This window comes from Bubalus kerabau, chromosome 4, assembly GCF_029407905.1.
Source record: "Bubalus kerabau isolate K-KA32 ecotype Philippines breed swamp buffalo chromosome 4, PCC_UOA_SB_1v2, whole genome shotgun sequence".
Lineage (NCBI taxonomy): Eukaryota > Metazoa > Chordata > Mammalia > Artiodactyla > Bovidae > Bubalus > Bubalus kerabau.
In genome coordinates this window covers 40834642-40856898 of record NC_073627.1, presented here as the reverse complement: position 1 = coordinate 40856898, position 22257 = coordinate 40834642, and the positions used below count along the sequence as shown (strand labels likewise).

The 22257-nt window shown below is 39.2% G+C and overlaps 1 protein-coding gene and 1 pseudogene across 4 annotated transcripts in view; one reads left to right on the top strand and one right to left on the bottom strand.

Moving 5' to 3' along the window:
• The first annotated feature begins 2276 nt into the window (after positions 1–2276).
• PAFAH1B1 (platelet activating factor acetylhydrolase 1b regulatory subunit 1) overlaps positions 2277–22257 on the top strand; it is a 68493-nt gene continuing 48512 nt past the window's right edge. Inside the window, exons 1-2 of one of the 4 annotated variants that reach the window (XM_055576911.1) lie at positions 2277–2647; positions 3202–3475. The gene's annotated coding sequence lies outside the window, so the exon portion shown is untranslated. Of the gene's footprint in view, positions 2648–3184; positions 3476–15019; positions 15041–22257 lie in introns of those variants that run through there. The other 3 variants (XM_055576910.1, XM_055576912.1, XM_055576913.1) reach the window with 3 other exon arrangements.
• Positions 11307–11801, bottom strand: LOC129649471 (protein transport protein Sec61 subunit beta-like; annotated as a pseudogene).

Here is a 22257-nt window from a genome sequence, read left to right as displayed (position 1 = left end):
GTTTCCATTTTGAAAATGTCTGCTGGAAAAATAAAGATTTGCAATTCAAATGAATGGGGAGATTGTTAGATTGTGGTAGTAAAATGGATGTTTACACTTACTTTTTTTTCAAGAAACATTATCCAAATTATTCATTATTAAATGTTTCCTGAATGGATGTAGTAGGTTCTGTAGAAGTCCTTCTTATGAATTATGATTAATAGCATAGATGGCCTAATTCTCCATTCTCAACAGACAAGTGTTTATTAAGATGAATCTATCACTTTAGAAACTGAGAAGAAAGTGCACAGAACCAGAACACATCGCTCCATATTAAGTTAAGCACACAACAGTTTTCTTTTCAGAAAAATTATAATCCAGGGACAGTTTTTATGTGTTTCTCCCAAGAGAGTCTATTGTGTTTTGAAGGACTGCTATAGAACTAAAACCTGATCTCAATTTAATTCATAATTACATAATATACATTTTATTCTGATTACTTGAGTCTATGAGCTCAAAGTATTGGGGTTAGTGCTATCTATTTGTATTAAATCAGTGTTTATAAATGTGATTCTGATTTCTGGGCAATTTTATTGGCTTTTAGATCATTCATTTAAGAAATAAAGAACTGATATACTCAGGTGATTAAATTTTAATACTGTGATGTCAGGCAATAATATACACTTTAAAAGGTATAAGTGAACTTAAGATGGATTCTTAGAACAAGGGATGTTAATTTATTTCAACTTTATTGACTGTTATTGGATGTGGCACAGACCAAACTTTTGTGCCTCATTTTGTTGTCCTTGCCCAACCAGAGAATCCCAGAACTGTAAACCTGGAAAAGACATTCCAGAGACCATTTGATTTCCTTCCCTGCTCTCAGGAAGGGGAGAACCCAAACCTTCCAGGCAATTCATTCATATTTTTCTTGAACATCTGCAGAGTTAGAGACTTAAAACCTTCTTAAATGGAAACTTATTTTGCTACCAAGTAAAAGTAATTGTTACATGAGTTGCCTGTGACTCCCTACTAAAGCCATATCCTATACACATGCAGAATTTTCGAATTCTCACAAAAGCCTTACAATTTATGTCTATTTTACAGAGAAACGGGGCTAGAGACAGTAATTTAACCAAGGCCACACTTCCTTTATGTTGCTGATCCAGGATACACATTCAGGTTCTGTCATTAACCCAGTAATTTCTCAAAGGTAATGTATTTACCTCCAAAAGGAAAACAATAAAATCAATAAACACAAGCCTAAACCTATGTTTCAGGAAAAGAGTTTCCTTGGACAATATAAATTAGTGATGAGATGATCACACTAGGTAACTCTTAATAAAAGAATATTCCACATAGGATAATCTAGAACCTCAAATCTGGCCTCTTTTAAATCAAATGTTTGTATGGAACACATTTGACTACAAATCTCCAAGATTTCATCTGCCATCTATTTCAACCCCCCAAACAGCAAACACACACACACACACACACACACACACACACACGTGAGTGCGCGCGCTCAAGCCTTGTAGGGATAAAGTTCCAGGTCTTTCTTTGGGCATCAGTTTCGAGACTTCCAGAGTCGCAGATGTGTGTATGCCTGCGTGTGACTAAGGAAAAGAATAGCTGAATCACATCTGAAAGCGAATTTTCTCAAATTAAAAAATCTCTAACAACCAGGCACCCCAGCAGGCTTTTAACCTCAACAGCTCTTCGCCCCAGACTAACCCAATCTACTCCCCCTCCCTCTCTCTCTCCCCGGTCCGTGAGAAATAAACCCGAAGGCCGAAGGTAGAAGGGGCGACATCCTGGCCCGGGCTCCGCTTTCTGAAGCCCATCGGGGCCCGGAATCCACGGTGCCAGATGGTCCCTGCTGTTGGCCGGGGGAAACGGAGAGCTCTCAGTTCGCGAGCAAGAGCAGGGCGTGGAGGTGAAGACAGCCGGAGTTCACCAGGGGCCGCAGCAATCAGACGAGGGTCTAGGAAAAGGTTACTGAGAGCCTTTGCACAGGTTGCAGAGGCGTGCTGAGCGAAAAACGAACACCTCTCGCGCACACTTCTCCCCCACCCACCCCACCTCTCTACACCGCCGAGCCGCATCAGCCCGCCAGTCTGCTAAGCGGAAGGCAGCGCGGCTCAGGGCCGGGCCCTGGCCCGCGCATGCGCCGCAGCCCCTCCTCCGCTCCCGGGCCCCCCTCCCCTCCCTCTTCCCCGCGGGTCTGGGGCGGCGGCGGCGGCGGCGGCGGCGGCGGCGGCGGCGGCGGCGGCGCGGTGACGTCAGGGCGTTGGGGCAGCTCCTGTGACAGACGGAGCTGGAGCGGCGGGGCGGCGGCGGAGTCCAGCGGCCGAGATAGCGAGTGAGCGAGCGGACGAGCAGCGACCCCGGGGTCCAGGGAGCGAGAAGAAGAAGGAGGGGAGCGCTCGAGCGCGAGCTTAGAGCCACTGCGAGCGCCGGGCTTGGGCTCGAGCCCCGGAACGGCTGAGGAGCCCGCCCGCTCCCCTCCCCTCCCCCTCCCCGGGACCGGGCCCAGCGCGCCATCCTCCCCCTCCCTCCTCCCCTCCCTCCCTCCTTCCTCCCTTCCCTCTCCCTCTCCCCCTCCCCCGCCGGTGGATGGGAGTGAAGGACGGAAGAGGCCCTGCGGAGGCGGCGGTGCAGCGCTCCGGTAAGACGGGCGAGGGTCTGCGCCCTCCCTTATGTCTCCTCCACCGCGCTCGGGCGGCTGCGGCCCGGGCCCGGCGGCCTGACGATGTGGCTGCGCCGGTCCCCTCCCTCCCATTCTCCCCTCCCCCTGCCGCCGCCTCCTCCTCCTTCTTCTTCTCTCCTCGCTCTCAAAATGGCGGCCGCGACGGCCGTTGAGTGAGAGACACGGGAGGAGGGGGGGACAGGCCGGGTAGGGCGCTGCCCTCGCTCCCCTCCTCCCTGGCCCGGGTTCTGGGGGTGCCAGGGCCGCCGCGGCTCCACCCGCGGCCTTCCCCGGGAAGGGATCGCCTTCCTCCCTTGGTGACTTAGCAAGAAAAGTATTCTTGGGTAGGAAGGGCGTGGAGAGCAGGTCGCTCTTAGATCTTGGGGAGAGGGTTCGGCTCTCCTCTCCCTGTCCGCGGGAGAGAAGCTCCGCAGTCCCCACCCCGCCCCGCGGCTGGCGCTCAGGGACCGGGCTCAAGCCGCCTCGGCACTGTCCACCGGCCTGCAGGCGTTCCGTCCCCCACCTGTCCTTAGGATGGAGTTGACCTGAGAAGGATGGTCCAGCCTTTCCCTGGCCCCCCTGTGCGGTGGTTCAGCCCCTGCACCCACTGAGGAGGAGCGGCCTGACTCCACCGAACCATCCGCAGCATCCACCCACCAAATCCGGCAGGATTTTCTTTTCTGCCGTCGGCTCCTTCAACGGGAGCTGCCTTTTGACGTTGTAACACTGAGCTTCGAGGCCCTCAGCCATTCTCCTTCGAATCTCCCCACTCGTATAGGAAACGCAGTGCCTGCCTTAACCTCCCAGGTGAGAAAATGCCTTTGAGGTGGTGGGCAAATTTTAACAGTACGTCTCTAAACAGAAGAGTGGAGAGGAGGAGGAGGTTTTTCAGTATCTGAGACAAGAGAGGAAGGTGGCTTGGCTTTATTTGTTGTTCTGCCTTTCTTCCGTGACTTAGCAAGAAACTCCTTGGAAGGAAGACGGGAGATTTTCTTTTGGGGTTGCCTTTTGGGTCCAATCTATATCAGTCTTTTGGTTAAGAAATTGTGCTTTGGAAGCGAAGAACCAGATCTGTGGTCTCCGTTCTCAATGGGCGATGTCATGCCAAGGTCCCCCCCTCCCCCTTTCCTTAAGAGGCAATCGGGAGAGAAGAAAGATGTTACTGTTATTCCGACCTCTACTTTAACACACAATCCTTGAGATTTATAAGGTTTTAAAGGCTAAACAAAACAATTGTGCCGTTTTTGGTAATTCTATTTTTGTTGGGGGGTGGGTTGTTTTGTGTGAATTTCATTCTGAGCCTAGGGCGGAGGAGACCGTGCTTGGGCCTTTCATACCAGTAATGTCATCTCTCCCCTTTTGCCACGGTAGTATTTGCTCGAATTTTTTTTTTTTTTTAATTCCTTTTTTGCTGCAGCAGAGCTTGATTGCTGCGGGGTTCAGTCTTATAATCAGGAAAAATGTCCTGGTTGGGTAGGTCGATAGTGATATAATGTTGAATATATTAAAAGCTTTTACTTAAAGAATTCTGATTTGGGTCTAAGGCATTAGCTACCTTTTAATCTCTCGTGGGTATCTTTCAGGACACAGTTTTGCAAAATAATTGGCAGTTGCAAATTGCAGTTTTTATTAAAGCATAAGCGTGGTCTCTGTTTAGGGTGATTTATTCTTTCATGTTCTATTATAAATGATCATTGTTTGGATTGTTCACAAGGGGAGGATCTATCTCCTAAAACAAAGCTGTTATTTTTATAAATCAGAATGGAACCTAATTTTTCACAAAATATTTCTGTTTATCTTGATTTTGATGGAGCTAGCTCTTATTTCAGTGCCTCTCCCACCTCTTTTTTTAAAAAATGGGCTAATATTTGTGGATGCTGTGAACAGCCATTGAGCTGAGGAGACTGGGTGGAGTAAGAGAGCAGAAGCTGTGAAATGCTAGATTGCCCTTTCATAGCATTTTTCTCTTGCTTATGTTTTGTAAGGTTATTTGATGCTAATTGGTGCTACAACAAAGGCATTTCTCTGTAGTAAATCTTAAAATCTCATGTTTTTAGTTTCTACCTTTTTTTTGCAAGGTGAAGTAAAAAACAGTGTCCCTGCTCTAAAGCAAATACTTATTGTCTGTATATTACCGGTATATATATATACACATACATATACATATATACACACTTCTTAATGTTTTTTATTGTTTTAGTTAAGTAAATTAACAAATGCCAGAAATATTTGGCAAAAAATAGTAGAAATATTGCAAAAATCTAATGAAGACATTATAGATGTTTTCTTTAACTTTAGTTTGCATTAAAACAGTAAAATCTGTGATTTTTAAATAATGAACATCAAAGTGAGTAAGAGAGGATAAGGTAATTTGTGTTAAGTGCTCTTTATATAGACCCTTTCTCCTGTGTTGTCCTTTGGAAGAGATCTTTTAGTAAGGTACTGTCCTAAGAGAGGGTAGGTCATTATAATGTCTTGTATCAAGCATTCATGTGAATATATGTTCTCAGAAGGATGTCAAATTGATGTTGTAAATGTGGTTTTGATGGGTCTTACGACTGTTTGTCAGTGTATGATACATTTTTATATTTTTGTTATTTTTAACGTGATTAAAAAGTAGAAGGGTTCATGTGGCAAGGAATGAGGTTAGTGTTATGTGTCTAACATATCCTAACCCTTAGTGTTTGTAGCTATAAGAGTGTACTAAGAGCCAAGATTTTTCAGTGGATTACTAGTTGATTAGGAGTTTAAAATAATTTGACTTAAGTATGAGAGCTTTTACTTCCAAATGTGTATCTGGATATGTTTCTGATACATGTGGCAGAATCTTTTGCTTAATTTGGAGATCAATTTTTAAAATTCTTAATAATCCTATACTTATGAAACTTTTAATGAGATTGGGATGGATTAATTTTTTAGTAGAATTACTTGGTATCTTTTTTTCCAAATACAGTTACTCTGGTATATAAAAAATTTAGAGATGTTTCTGGAAGGGAGAAATCAGTATAATAATTTTTGGTTTTCCAGCTAGAACATCCATGTTTCATTGTTTATATATATATTTTCAGTGTAAATGTTTCTCCCTCATGCAATAAACGATACTGTATATATGACTTTATCTTACAGCTCATATTTCTAGTGTCCAAGAAAAAATAGGATCTTTTTGTTTACCTGTGATTTGTATTATTCACAATTTGTCCTCTTAATTAGTAAACCATAGAAACTATGGAAGTTATCATCATTAGGATGCAGATACCTTAAAAAACAAACCCAAAGTAAAACCTTAGGACAATCGAAATGAATTTTCCAATTCTTCCCATTGAGTTCTAAAGCAATGAGTCATGCAGTCTTCTGCCAAAGGGACTTGAGGCTCGGTTGGTTTAACCACGCCTGTCATGTCTGCTGTGGTCCTAAAAGAGATTTCTTTATTTGCCTGTAACTTTCTGTTGTGAAAATATTTCTTTATGACTGGTAATCTGTTTTCATACACTTTGGAAAGAGAGATAGTTTAAAGTAGAAATTCTTTGCCACTTTTACTGTACAACTTTTTTTTATATAACTTAAAAAGTTGCTCTATTAAAAATAAAACTATACAAAAACAAGAAACTGATGATATATGACTTCTGAAAAGAAAAAGCAAACCTGTTCTCCTAGTGCTTAGCTGTAGAGTGACTCTTAGTTGCTGAAGGCCAAATGTTTTGAGAAATGTGTATTTCATGAAGAAAGATGCTGTATTATGTAAGCCTATTACTAGGTTAGTGCTTTCTGAGTTGTTTTAGCTTCGTTGCTGGTTTGACACGGCACTTTGGCTAGTCATTTAAGTGGAACCTTAGTTTAATTTCTGCTGTGTGTATAATTTTTAATCTTGTCATGGCAGTTAAACATTTTAATTGTTATTTGTGAAATGCTTTATAGTCTTTGGATGCAGATACTATAAGGACTTGCTATTTTGATCTGTTGTTTTCTCTTTAAAAGATGGTAGCTTTTAGTTGAAACTTACCTAGTTAGATTGATCTGTGCTTTTGTCTAAGCTGGAAAACTATCCTCTGAAGGTACTGTCATCTAACATTGTGAACATTTTCCTAGAAGTTTGTAAACGTATTGAACGTTGCATTTCATTTGTTCTGTCAGGTACTTTTTGAGAAAGACTGGTATTTTTATGGATAAGAGAACTAAAATTTAGAGAATTTCTTTTCCCAAGGTCACATGTTGGGTTAGTAGCTAGAATGAGGTAAATACTGTAGTCAGTGAACTACTTGGGTATTGCCTTGCATAATCAAACATTCTTTTTTCTTTTGACAAAATGGACTCTTTTCATAACTTTTTATGTTTGCTAATTTCTTTTCTAAAATGGTGAGAACTGGTAGCATTTATTGCCTGTATCATTTAAATTGGCATTTATTCACATGATCTTATATTGCTGTTTTGCTTGTATAAGGCATTTGAATAGGAACTTCCAGAAAATGCCTAATACAGCTTTATCATAGTATATTTATAGTAATGCTGCATACATACAAGTAATATTAATAAGTTAATATTAAATCAATATTTAAGTACCTTTATTTAAGGGGTTCAGTTCAGTTCAGTCGCTCAGTCGTGTCTGACTCTTTGCAACCCCATGAATCGCAGCACATCAGGCCTCCCTGTCCATCACCAACTCCCAGAGTTCACTTCACTCAGTCTCACGTCCATCGAGTTGGTGATGCCATCCAGCCGTCTCATCCTCTGTCGTACCCTTTTCCTCCTGCCCCCAATCCCTCCCAGCATCAGAGTCTTTTCCAGTGAGTCAGCTCTTCACATGAGGTGGCCAAAGTACTGGAGTTTCAGCTTTAGCATCATTCCTTCCAAAGGACTTGTTGGAGCTCCTTGCAGTCCAAGGGACTCTCCAGGGTCTTCTCCAACACCGCAGTTCAAAGGCATCAATTCTTCGGCGCTCAGCTTTCTTCACAGTCCAACTCTCACACCCATACATGACCACTGGAAAAACCAAAACCTTGACTAGACGGACCTTTGTTCGCAAAGTAATGTGTCTGCTTTTGAATATGCTGTCTAGGTTGGTCATAACTTTCCTTCCAAGGAGTAAGCGTCTTTTAATTTCATGGCTGCAGTCACCATCTGCAGTGATTTTGGAGCCCCCAAAAATGAAGTCTGACGCTGTTTCCACAGTTTCCCCATCTATTTCCCATGAAGTGATGGGACCAGATGCCATGATCTTCGTTTTCTGAATGTTGAGCTCTAAGCCAACTTTTTCACTCTTTCACTTTCATCAAGAGGCTTTTTAGTTCCTCTAGGGGTATTAATCTCGGAGAAGGCAATGGCAACCCACTCCAGTACTCTTGCCCGGAAACTCCCATGGACGGAGGAGCTTAGGCTGCAGTCCATGGGGTCTCGAAGAGTCAGACACGACTGAGCGACTTCACTTTCACTTTTGACTTTCATGCATTGGAGAAGGAAATGGCAGCCCACTCCAGCGTTCTTGCTTGGAGAATCCCAGGGACAGAGGAACCTAGTAGGCTGCTGTCTATGGGGTCGCACAGAGTCGGACACGACTGAAGCGACTTAGCAGCAGTAGCAGCAGCAGGGGTATTAATAAGTAAATAAATACTTTTTAAGTGTGATTGAGCATGGGGTTCTGTGTAAGGAAATGTGCTATCCTGTAGTTCTTTGTAGTGGCTAACTTCCAGGGATCTCTCTGGAATTAAGGTGAATAAAGGAAAAGTGTTCATATTTCCTGTACAGAGATTTTATGTTGTCCCAGGAACAAGGTAGCACTTCTGAAATAGTTGTTTGAGGGCCACAGAACACTCACCTGTAAGAAGTGAACTTACCCAACTAGACAAATTGCATTTGCATTTCTGCTCATTGCATTTCAATTGTCTATTCCTTGAGCTCTTATGTGCTCACCAGAATTACTGACAGTTAACTGAGGCAGATAAGAATTTTCTGAGAGACTCTTTTGACAACTGAAATTAAGAATCTGGGAAATTTTTAAGGAATTTAGTTGAAAGCTTATGTTTTTAAGGATTTGCATGTTGTAGATTTAATTCACTTTTAATCTGTGACCAAGATACAAGGATATGTTTTATGATATTAGTATTTTGTGTGTGTAAGGCATCTATTTTATCTCTTCATCTTTCCTTCCATGTTTGTTTATTTTATGAAAAATATGCTGACTGCAGAAGAAAGGAAGGTGAAGATTAAGAGTCAGTTGTATTGGGAACTTCCTGATGGTCCAGTGGTTAGGCTTCTGGGCTTTCACTACTGAGGGCCTGGGTTGGGGGAAGCCCACAAGCTGTGCGTGGCCAAAGGAAAAAAAAGTTACTTATATTGATTATTATTTACTATTATTTTTGTTATTTTATTTTTAAAGGGTAAAAGCACTAGCAGAAAAAATTAGACAAAGCTGTTGACTAAAACTGAAATGAGTATTTTAGATTCTAATCCTGCTCCATCATTTTTGTCAGCTATGAAAGTGTGTTAGTCGCTTAGTCATGTCTGACTCTTTGTGACCCCCATGGACTGTAGCCTGCCAGGCTCCTCTGTTCATTGGGATTTCCCAGGCAAGAATGCTGGAGTGGGTTGCCATTCCCTTTTCCAGGGGATCTTCCTGACCCAGGGATTGAACCCAGGTCTCCTGCAGTACAGGCTTTACTGTCTGAACCACTAGGGAAGTCTCTGTGAGCCTTGAGCAATAAGCCTATTTTTTACCAGTAAGTGGATAATGTTGACAGTATCTAACTCATAGGGTGGTCGCTATTATTGGATAAAAGGCCTCTAAACCCTTTAGTAGATATTTTTTATTGTCAGAGACTTTAAGAGAATTAGCATACTGTTTACTCATAAAAGTAAGCAATAATATAGCTCGTATAGTTTTAAGTATATTTCTTAAGAATTTTCAAAATTTCTTAGTAGGCAAGAAGTGCTGTGTAAATCAATGCCAAATGGACTAATTCTGTTTTTTAATATAAAATTTTATTGCTTGCAAGCATTTTATTTAAACTGCAAAGTGTATTTATATCTTTATTTTAACAAAGCTTTTATTTGTATTTCTTTTTTTTTTTTTAAGTAATGTGCTTATTTTATTTTGGCCTGTACTGGGGCTTTGTTGGTTTAGTTGCCCTGAGGCATGGTTGGAAACAATCCCAACCAGGGATTGAACTCATGTCTCCTGCATTGGAAGGTGAATTCTTTAGCACTGGACCATCAGGGAAGTCCCTTATTTGTACTGTTAAATATTAAATAACCCCACATTTTTCCTGTTTTCTTTTTTAGAATACCTTTTTATTTTGGGATAATTTTAGATTTGTAGACAGGTTGTAAAGATAGTGCAGAGAGTCTTGTATATACCCTGCCCCTAATTTCCTCCACTGTTAACATCTTATATTTCTGTGGTACATTTGTCAGTGTTGGTATTTCCTATTAGCTAAACTCCAGACTTGATTTGAATTTCGCTGGTTTTCCTTTAATGGCCTCGTTCTGTTCTAGGTTTAATCCAGGGTACCACCTTGCAATTGGTTGTCTTGTATCCCCAGTCTCCTCTGGTCTGTGACAGTTTCTCAGTCTTCCCTTGTTTTCCATGACCTTTACAGTCTTGAGGTCCTGGTCAGGTATTCTGTAAAATGTCTCCCAAACTGGGTTTGTCTGATGCTTTTTCATGATTACAAGGGTTGTGGATTTTCAGAAAAAAATACCGCAGGGGTGAAGTGCACTTCTCATCACATCATGTCAGAGGCTGCGTGATGCCCGCGAAACATCACTGGTGATACTAACCTTCATCACTTGGTTAATGTAGTGTTTGTCAGTTGTCTTTTAAAGTTATTATTTTTCCTTTACCTTTTGGAAATGAGTCCAGTTACGTGCCCTGGTGGGGGAGTGTCAGTTTACACGTGTCATTTGGAATTCTTCAGTAAGGCAGATTTACCTCCTCTTCCCCTTTTATTAAAACAATTTACATCCATCAAGAAAATTTTGTTTAGGATTTTAAATATTAATTTAAGTAATCCTCGTTTTATTCACATATTGTTTAAAACATTTTAACAGTGGTTTGAAGAATAAAGATCAGAGAAATTCTTTGAAGAAGCTACATTTAAGTGAATTATATATCCCTGTAGAAATTATTCTGAGAGTAAAGTTCAGTGTTGGGATTTTAGAGAAGAGCTCCACATTTTGGGACTTGTTTGGAGGGAGACTGCTGTGATCTGAGAAGCAAAGCAAATAGGGCATCTTACTCATCTGTGCTGTGCTATTTGAATCCTCCTTGTTCTTCCCTTTCCCTCAGAAAACTTGTAAATACTGAAGCAGGAAACAAAATATTTTTGACTGACTGGACTCTTTAAAAACAGAACTAAGATCTGTGTCCTGAAGGAGATTTACTTTATATTAAGGAGAATTTATAATTTGAGTGCAAGATAAGTCTTGAGCATTGCAGTTATTACAGTTCTTGGCAGTTTTTTTTTAATTTATTTTTATTTTATTTTTTAAATATTTGTTTATTTGGCTATGCCAGATCCTTGTTGTGGCATGCGAACTCTTGGTTGCAGCATGTGGGATCTAGTTCCCTGACTAGGGATTGAACTCAGACCCCCTGCATTGGGAGCTCAGAATCTTAACCATTGGGCCACCAGGGAAGTCCCTAAAATTTATTTATTTATTTAAATGAATTAAAAAGTTTATTAGCCATAGAAAAAAAATCGATTCTTTAATTCTTATTAAGTTCCTTGTAAAACAATAAGCTTGCAGAAAATTTGTTCCTCATGAACAGAAAATCACTATGTTTTTGGTCCAAAATATGTTGGGATTTTTTCCTTTCTTCAGATGACAGACAGATGGATGTAGCCGAATCTATGAACGAGTGTACTTGCCCCAAATGTGCAACATAAATACAGAAGCGATGAACAGAAGACTCATAACCAATACTGGAACAGGGCCCACTTTGAGCCCTGGTGAATCCTCTGTGTTGAATCGCCACATCCCCCCAGTGCCCGCTGAGGTCGTATGGCCTGCGCTCCGTGTTCCACAGCTGGCATTCTTCCTCTGCCTGACGGTGGATCCTGCTGCCCGGGCCGCCACTGCTTTGCTGGGAGAGCACCCCTGAGGAGCCCACGTTAGTGCCACTGGGGGCCGGGCCAGGCATGTTGAAGACAGGAGGGTGGCAGGGAGCCGAAGTGAACTGCAGAGGAGCGGTAGAGCCTCGCAGCCAGAGCTAAAATTTATTTTTAATTGAAGGATAATAACAATATTGTGTTGGTTTCTGTCACACGTCAACATGGGTCAGTCATAGGTACACATATGTCCCTTCCCTCTTCTGCCTCCCTCCCACCTCCCGCCCCATCCCACTTGGCAGTTGTTTTTAAATCTTGCCCTTCCACTGTATTACTTGTACAAGGAATATCATTAGGTTTCAACTTCTAAAACCCTTATCCAATACCATTACTTATTTTTGTTTCTCTTCTAAATTTTCATCAGTTTTTCTGTCTAGCAAACATTTATTTAGATATATTCTAAGCATTGGTGATGCAAACATGATTGTCAGCACTTGCCCTCAATGATCTTAGAATTTATAAACACATATTTAACATGCAAAGGTAGAACAATAATGCTAAAATCAAAATATATACTTGGCAAGATGTTTTCAAGGAGATCTTCACAAAGATGTTGGTTAAACGTTTTTGAAGAAATCTTGTCGTGTTGTTTGGGGAATTAATTTGTACCTAGTCTCAGAAGTACCCCTTAGTTGGTGAGGAAGTTACATGTAGTTGTAGTTCAGTATGGCTGGAGTGATGGTGAGTATAGAGAACACTGCCCTGATCTGACCTCTAAAGCCGGGTGGCACGTGGACCATTTTCATTTGTAGGCTTGTCTTAGACTCACGCAATACAAATTCCATGGTTGGGGGGGCATCAGGGGGTATCTGTATTTTCAGTAAGCTTCCAAGTTGATTGTTTTTTAGAAGAACTCTTTTTGTCCTTGAGGTGGCAGAGGGTGATTTTAATTTGTCATAAGTGACATCATTAGATTTCCCTTTTAAAAAGACAGCTGTCAGCATTGTGGGAAATGCAGCTATGGAGTGGATGGAGGCAGATAGACCTGTGATAACTATTTAAGAGACAGTGAAGGTTTAAAGAATGGATTCGAGAGAGATTGAGTATGTATAAATTATTAACCGATTTGATATGGGAAGTGAGACAAACAAGGAATGAAGAAGGTGAAGAATTGAGATTTGTTTGTTTTGGTTTGCGCTGTTGAGCAAATATGGGTGTTTGGAAGCAGTGAGAAAGAGTTGAAGGAGAACCAAGGTTGGGGGAAGTTTTTTTGGTTGTTGTTGTTTGTGTATGTTTTAACAGGATAACCATTAGGTGTATTGGAGACTTGAATTCTAAAATACTTGTTTTTTTGTTTGTTTTGTTTTATATCTATCAGTATAATTAATAGTAGAATTTTTTTTATTTTTGCTTACTAACCTTATGAGGTATTAATTCATTCTTTCATTTTATAATTAATTCATTTCATTTCATAAAATTCATTCTTTCATCAGAATGTATTCAGTGCACTCTTATGAGAACTGTGCTGAGGTGCTGGAAAGTACTCCAGACGGGACAAGCAGTAGTAAAATAATAAAGGTGTCAAAGTGAGGAGAGGGAAGGCGTGCATTACAAGGTACTCAGTGTTAACTAGAGTTTGAGCAATGTGGGGCTTGATTAGAAGTAAGACTTGAAATGTGGGAAGGGACCAGATACTAATCAAAGACCTTATACACTGTTAAGCATGTGGACTTCAGGAAATAGGTGCAGCATAATGCAGTGATTAAAGGCCCTGACTTTGGAGATCAGATGCATGTGTTCAGCTCTGCTACTTACATAGCTCTGTTGCATTACACACACACATACACAGGGTATAAAAGCTCCTTATTTAAATTTTCATAGGTAGTTATGAGGAGTAAATGAACATTTCTAAAACACTTAAATCAGTGACTAGCATACAGTAAGTGGTATTTAAATAAATGTTAATTAAAAACTAGTGTGCCAATGAACAATTGTTTTTAAGTTAAGTGATATGGTCAGATTGTATTTTAAATAGATAATTCTAGGGCTGAGTATAAGATAAATGTTAATAGGTCAAGACTAGATTTAGAAAGACCTGTTGGAATTAAATTAGGCCAGTCCAAGGACTTCCCTGGTGATCCAGTGGCTAAGACTCTGCATTCCCAGTGCAGGGGGTCTGGGTTTGATCCCTGATCAGGGAACTAGATCCCACATCCCACAAGTAAGAGTTGTGCAACTATTAATCAAAGATCCTGTATGCTGCAACTAAGACCCAGTACAGCCAAACAAGCAAATATTCTAAAATAAATAAGTAAATCAGTCCAGTCCAGGTGAGAGCTGATGGTGTGAACTGTGGTGGTACTATTTAGGACAGACAGAAAAATTGAACAAACATTGAAGTGTTAAACTTGGCAGATACAGGTAATTGAATATAGAAAAAAGAAAATCAAGGCTGCCCCCCCCCCCCCATTATTCACTGAAGTACTTTGGGTCTTAGATATCCTCTATGCTAGTGATATTTGAAGCTTTGGTGTATATTATGATGCTTCCATAAAAACGAGAACTAATGACCTGGTACAGTTTTTAATTTCTCTAAAGGTATAGGCCTTTGCTGTTTTTCCCAGGAGATGGAGGGAATTTCTCTTTAAAGATCCACTACTATGTGTAAAACTCTCATTTAACCCAAGTCCAAAGAGCCAGAAAGCTTAAATAATGATTTATTATGTTGTTTTTATGTTATAACTTTATATTAAAATTTGTGATTATAAAAAGATAGCACCATAGTAATGCAGTAAAAATTTAAAGTGGCTGCTGAATGCTGAATCATTAAAGAAGTTAAAATTTGTTAATTCTATTATAGCTATAATTTTTCATTGCTTATTCATATATGGTAAATAAACTTGGATCGGTACAATATTTCATCATGTATTCATTCCTTTGATAAATTTTACTTCTCTCTTCCCTACTTTTAGATTTGTCAAATTCTAAGAATATTTTCTCATGCCATTCAGTTTTACAAAAATAGGAAAACTTGATTGAAATTAGAGTGTTCTCCAGAGTCTTAATGAAATAATTAAATGGGTAAGAAATTCAGTATCCTTCTGTAGTCTTTTAAATCTGGGTCCTGGGTTATAGTCATGAACATCACGTATGATTTGTGTCACGCTGTTTCAGGGCTCATTAAATCTCCCTACTAAAGATGGTTGAGAACGATATTTAAACCAAATCTTGAATGAGTAATTGGAGTGGACATGGGAGAAGATCATTTTAGGTAAAGGAAAGAGCAACATATACAGGTACAGAAGCATGAAAAACTATTATGTGAATGCTGGTAAGTAATTTGCAGAGGGAATTGTAGAGTACATGTGAGTATGAGACTGAAAAGGTACATATGAGCCAGATAGAATTTATAAATTCTGGGTTGTTCTGAATTCTAGGCAATTTGGAAGGCATCGTTTCAATCAAGGTGAACATTATAATCAGATGTAGAGTTAGGTAGTTTAGGTGGCAGTGAAGAATATAGATTGGAGTTGGAGGGTCTCTTAAGAGGTTTTTTCAGGAAAGAATGATTAGTGCTTGAAATAGTGACAATGAAGGTTGTTGACTGGAGAAAGGTTTAGGAGGTAGAATTGTGAATGGGGAGTGTGTAATGTGCTGCAGTGGGAAAGAAATCACGTGCCAGCGCAGGAGACGCCAGAGACGCGGGCTGGAGAAGGAAATGGCAGCCCACTTCAGTATTCTTGCCTGGAAAAGTCCATGGACAGAGGAGCCCGGCGGGCTGCAGGTCCATGGGCTTATATGACTGAGCATGTAGCAATAAAGAACTTTAAAAAAAAAAGAGAAGAGATGCGGGCTTAGTCCCTGGGTGGGGCAGGTCACCTGGAGGAGGAAATGGCAGCCCACTCTGGTTTCTTGCTCGGAGAATTCTGTGGACGGAGGAGCCTGGAGGGCTGCAGTCCATGGGGTTTAGAGTTGGACACGACTGAGCATCTGAGAACACACACAGTGTGCGATGAGGAGTGGCAGGTATCAGAAGACAGCTGAGATTTGTGGCTTGGGTGTTTGGGTGAAATTGAGAAGCTGAGTGTTGTTAGCCATCCATAGCAGAGAAAAAACGGAGGAATTATGTAAAATATTACATAAAGCGCCAGATTAATTTTCCTGAACCATAGTTCTCAAATTGCTTTCTTGCGAAAAACCCATTGCCAGCTTTTTACTGTATTTATTTAGTCAGCTTTGTATATGAAAATGCAAAGGGTAACTTGCTAAAAACGTATTTTTTTAATCCTAAATGGACACTCAGGGACTTTTCTTTTGTGTCCTAGCTCACATTTCAGCAGCTTCACTTGTTTCTTATTGCCTGCCTTGTATCTGGTGATTCAGCCTTAAGATACTTTCTTTTCCTTATGGTATTTTCACTCTTTACCACTCCACCATTCTCTTTTTCTCTGTGTATCTTCTGACATATATATCCTTCAAATCTGCACACCAGGTTCTTCTTTTCCAGGTAACCTTTTTCACCTGAAAGAAATTTTCTTTGAATTCATAATTTTAAGGTATCTACAAGTATTTTTTCTTGTTATTGTTGTGCAGTCACTAAGTTGTATCTCTTTGTGACCCCATGAACTGCAGCATGTCAGGCTTCCCTGTCCCTCACTAACTCCCACAGTTTGCTCACTCATGTCCATTGAGTCAGTGATGCTATCCAACCATCTCATCCTTTGTCACCCGCTTCTGTTTTTACCTTCAGTTTTCCCCAGCATCAGGATCTTTTCCAAAGAGTCGGCTTTTTGTATCCAATGCCAAAGTATTGAAGCTTCAGCTTCAGCATCAGTCCTTCCAATGAATATTCAAGGTTGATTTCCTTTAGGATTGACTGGTTTGATCTCGGTGTCAAAGGGACTCTCAAGAGTCTTCTCCGACATCATAGTTCGAAAGCATGAATTCTTTGACACTCAGCCTTCTTTATGGTTCAACAGCAGTACATGACTACTGGAAAAACCATAGCTTTGACTATACAGACCTTTGTTGGCAAAGTGACGTCTCTGCTTTTTAATACACTGTCTAGGTTGGTCATAGCTTTTCTTCCAAGGAGCAAGTGTCTTTTAATTTTTGGCTGCAAGTCACCGTCCACAGTGGTTTTGGAGCCCAAGAAAATAAAACTCTGTCACTGTTTCCATGTTTCCCCCATTTACCTTGAGGTGATGGGACTGGATGCCGTGATCCAAGTTTTTTGAATGCTGAGTTTTAAAGGCAACTTTTTCACTCTCCTCTTTCACTTTCACCGAGAAGCTCTTTAGTTCCTCTTCGCTTTCTGCCATTAAAGTGGTATCATCTGCATATCTGAGGTTGTTGATATTTCTCTGCAGTCGTGATTGCAGCTTGTGAGTCGTCCAGCCTGGCATCTCACATGGTGTAGTCTGTGTATGAGTTAAATAAGCAGGGTGACAATATACAGCCTTGACATACTCCTTTCCTAGTTTTGTTGCAGCTTATATAAAATTTTACCTGACATACCAAGTGAATACTTACTAAAGAGCCTAGAATAGTACCTTGCACATAGTTCTCAGTAAGTGGTGCTTGATATTTGGTGATGTGAAGATGATTAAGACAAGTTGACATAATAGCAATAGGGCTGTCTACTTTCTGCCTTCTTGTGGTGGCAAAACTGATTTGTGTTCTGTCCTTGACACTAGAAAAGCAGTATCTCTTTTTGCATTGATGATGTATGTAAGAATGTAAAAGGTACTACGCCATGTCATCTTCAAAGTGAAATGATAATTTACTCTTTGTATGTCTTCACTATTCTAGAACTCTATGGAGAGAAGCCCTTAACACTGATTAACTCCTTAAGCTTCACCACAGTTGTTTGATTTATGTGGACAAACAGGCTTAGGAATTTTGAAAATTTGCCTAAGGTCAGTTTGTAGTTGATATTTGAACCTCTACTATTTGACTTCAAAATTCTACACAGTAGGACCTCAAAAGTGTAGGATTGATTCCTTCAGGGCTTTCCTACCATTTATATATTCAGCTTGTTTTAAGAGGGCCCATCATGGGATCTAGACATCATTTCTTTTAAATTTTATTTTACATATTTACAGTTTATTTTTATATGGAATATGTCAAATATGCAGGAGAAATACCTGTGATGACATAACAAAATGTCCACATAACTACTACCTGAATTAACAGATGTTAACATTTTGCTTTAAAGTTTATTTATTTTTAAGAAATACGGCTTTATTACAGTTAGAGTTGACACCCACTTTCCAGTCCTACTCACCCTCCCTCTTTCTAATGATAAAGTTCTTCCTAAAGTTTGTATATATTCTTTTATTCTGTTTTTATACTTTTTCTATACATAAATGTATCCATGTGAAAGTGAAGTCGCTCAGTCGTGTCCGACTCTTTGCGACCCGACTTTAGCCTATCAGGCTCCTCCGTCCCTGGGATTTTCTAGGCAAGAGTGCTGGAGTGGATTGCCATTTCCTTCTCCAGGGGATCTTCTTACCTAGGAATCAAACCCGGGTCTCCCGCGTTGCAGGCAGACGCTTTACCATCTGAGCCACCAGGGAAGCCACCAAATGTATCCATAAACAATGTATAATCATCTTTAGAGTTTACATGAATGTTACACTGTATATTCTGCAACTTGTTTTTTTACCTAAAAAAAAAAAGATATATTGATATATGTAGATCTAGTTTATTGTGCTAAATAATTTCTTAATATATAATCATTTCTAGTTTGTTATACCTATAGTACAGAAATAGGCCTTTAAATTGTTTTCAGATTTTCACTGTTACATAGTGTTGCAGTGAACATGAAAAAGGTGTCTGCAGATGATAAATTTTGTTTTTGTTCCACTAAGTTTTATCTTAAGGTTGATTAAGTATTTGTTCTTTAGTAAATTTTATGCTTTGAATTGAATAAATAGAATGAATAATATTGTTGACATTGATTTTAGACCATAAATTCCTAAATTTTGTTGCATAATGGGCATAAACTTTCCATTGAAACAAGTTCCTACCACTCGTTATTGTTTATTATTGCCCTTGTACTGTTTATAGTGAAGAAATACTTTCCTATTGATGTCTTTATAAACAATGGGGGAAAGGTATAACTAGAGAACTGCAGTCGTCAAGAAAAAGTGCCTTACTCAGAGGCTGCAAATGGATAATCCAGGATTCAGATTAGAAATATGTTTTGTCTGCTCAGATTTTTGTTTTTAATTAGATTTACTTAAAAAAAAACCCAAACAAACAGTTCTACCACTGTTGCTTTATTTCTAGCTGATTCACACTTTAACCTGCCTAGTTAGTCTCTGTATTTGATTTGTAATCTATTTAAAGCAGTTTATAAAGATGAAACCACAAAATACCACAAATTAAAAATAAAGAGAAAAAAGAAACAAAGGGTAAGAATAAAACAGAAACAGAATCTAGGCCAAAAAGGTCTTATCACAGTGGTCTTCCTGCAGGCAGAGAGCACAGATTTGACTGAACTTTCTATGTGGTGGCAGGAGGAAAAAAATAACCAGTTAGGTTATTTTTCACAATGTCCTTAGGATAAAAGTGAACCAGTTAGTTCAGAAAGGTCACTAACATTTGGTACTCTCAGACTGTAATTTCTCATAGGGGTCCTCATAAAGAAGATTATGTGTAATCATCATTTCCATCATCAACATCTCTAAAGTAGATACATGTCTAGTATTTAACAGCACTCAATATGGGAATACCACGTCATATGAGAGTCAAGTCTGAATGAGTGGGTAGGTTGTTTGACCCATGGATATAGTTTCCCTCAATCCAGTTTTGATACATATTGAGATTAAGCTTCTTGGCAAGTGCGGGTGTTCCATACATCAGGTGCAAACCATTTATATGTAGGATTTAAGTAGTTTTGTGAAAACTTAGTTTTACCCAAATAAACTTTGTGGGAGTGCTTGTAGATTCCTATCTGCTACATTCCTGCTTTGTTTGAAGGTGTAAGGAGCAGCATTCTTCCATAATATCCCAAACTGGTAAAGTCATTAAGAAATAGAGTTAAAGAAAAAGGGGGGTCAGTACACAGCTCTGTTTTATACTGCTGAAAACCAATTGCTTCAGCAGACTGTTCCTATAACAGTGGACTCCTGGTAAATACAAGGAGGTGTTGTTTTTATTTATGTCAGGTAATAGATATGGCCTCAGCTTTTTAACAGTACTGTATTTTTCAATTGCTTAAAATAATTTTACACTTGGCTGTTTTTTTCATATTATAGTCAACATATTATTTTCCTTTCTTCTAAAACCTGCCTCAGAAAACTGCCAGTCATTTCCATCTTTAGCCTTTCAGTTCACAAAGCTGACTTGGTCAGTGCTTGGCTCACGTTATACTCTATCACCTCTTTCCCTGTCCCCAGTCTCCCATCTTACTCTAACTAGATTGTACATTCTCCTAGGGATGGATTGCATTTTATTCACCTTTATTTATAGTAAAACTTCATATAACAGAGTTCAGCAGAATAGTCAATGAATGATTGAAAGGCTATGTATATATATGTAGCTCACATCTTCAACTATATTGTAAGTTTCTTAAGACAGGGACTATCTAAGTCACATGCAGCTTTTCATAGATGAGACACGGGTTACATGGGACATAGATATGTTGTTTGATTTGTATGCTTGGTACCTGGTAGATCTGAATAAAAAAAAAAACTGAATAATTGACACTAAGAATATAGTTACTTCTCAGTGTTGCAGTGGAGGAGAGCATTGAATGTGGATAGTAGTACACTAGAAATCAGTTCAGTTGAGATATAATGATAGTTTTCCCGTTGGATTGTGGGCAGTTGTCTTTGGTGGTAAAGACCCTCTAAAGGGGATCCACCTTTAGGACCAAGACCATATCCTTGAGAAATCCGTCTTTAAAACCAGGAGCAAGTAGTAGACCAAGTCAAAAAGAAAAATCGCACTTTTGCATAATTCCCTTTTGACTATAAAGCTCTTTTTTCCCCCAAGTCATTGTTAACTGCTTCCATCCTAGTCCAGGCCTCTCTTACCTTCTACTTATAGCCTGCCCTTTCTCTTTTATCTCCTGTACGTTATCTCCAAAACAGTCATCATGGAACATCAATTTTAGAACATTGCTCTGTTCTTAAGAATTGCAGTGATTCCTGCATTCTTATAATTTCTTTGGGCTATCTGCATAAGTATTCACTGTAACTTGTACTTTTTTTTAAAAAAAGCAACAGAACAATATGTTTTCCGTTATTGTTTGTATGCTTAGAAGTATTAGTAAACTTTTTCCTTGAGTTTTAAGGTAATGGATTTGTGTGTGTGACTTTGGTTAAGTTTATCTAATTGTCACTTGTCCTTTGCATTTTTAAACAAAAACCAGAAGAGTAATTAATGTGCACATTAGCAGATTAAATGGTCTTTATTTTTTAAAGTTTTATTATAAAGTTGAGACAGGCCATTGATTTTCTGCAGGATTTTTAAATTGGTTTACTTTTATGACATTAGTGTTAAATCTTTTAAAAGAAAAAAATTACATCAAATCCACTTTAAGCAGCTGGATTTAAATGTATTTTATTGCCCATATTTCAGAATTTGAAAAAGAATGATGGGAATAAAGTGGTAGAGTACATCTTTTATTTCTAAGGACATGGTAAATTTTTAATCTCAGTTTTACTGTGATTCCTGTAGCAGACATAGAAATGCTTACTCTATCCCTACTGTGTGTGGATTGCCATAATATTTGGTAGAGACACAATGAGGAATATGTCAGATTTGCAGCTTTGGAGGAGTGTTGTTGAGACAACATCAAGGCAGATAATTACTGTGTGCTGTGAGAAATGTTAAATATGTGTATGTACAAAGAACTATGAAATCTCAGAGAGGAGGGAGTTACTCTGGTTAATTTTTTTTTTTGGTCAAAACTAAGTCATTCAGCTAGTTGCTGAGAGCTTTGCTAGTGGTGTTTAAATACCATTGATAAGTGTTAGATTGAATTTGTGGAATTGCCATTATCGACGGTTTTACATGGTTTAATTCTAATATGTATGGCAATTAAAAAAACATAGTTAATACCTTTTGCTAGTACTACTTGACAGTGGCTATATAATTGATATTTTATTAAAATAAAGCTTTTGAATGTTGAAGAATACTGAAGAAATGTGCTGTTTTTGGAAAACATTTTAAAGCTCACTTGGTTTCTTTTTTTAAAATCATATATGAAAGAATTTTATTGACTAAATTGCTTTGGACTTATAAGTTATTGTATAATTGCTTATAACTGTGGAAATATACTTACTTGATTTGGAAAATTTTGCTTTCAAGGCTTGACTCGGTTCAAACACTAGAGATGCAGATTCAGTTCAGTGTTTGCCCCTGAGGAGATCAGTCTGATACTAGAGACGGCATGTATATAGTTATAAAGAATGTGGGAGGCAGCCCAGGGTAAAATCAGTGATTTTTCAAATTTATCTTAACAGTGGAAACTTCTCCAAAAAAACTTGTGTGCAGAAATCCAATACGTGAACAGATTAAAAAACAGAATCCTGC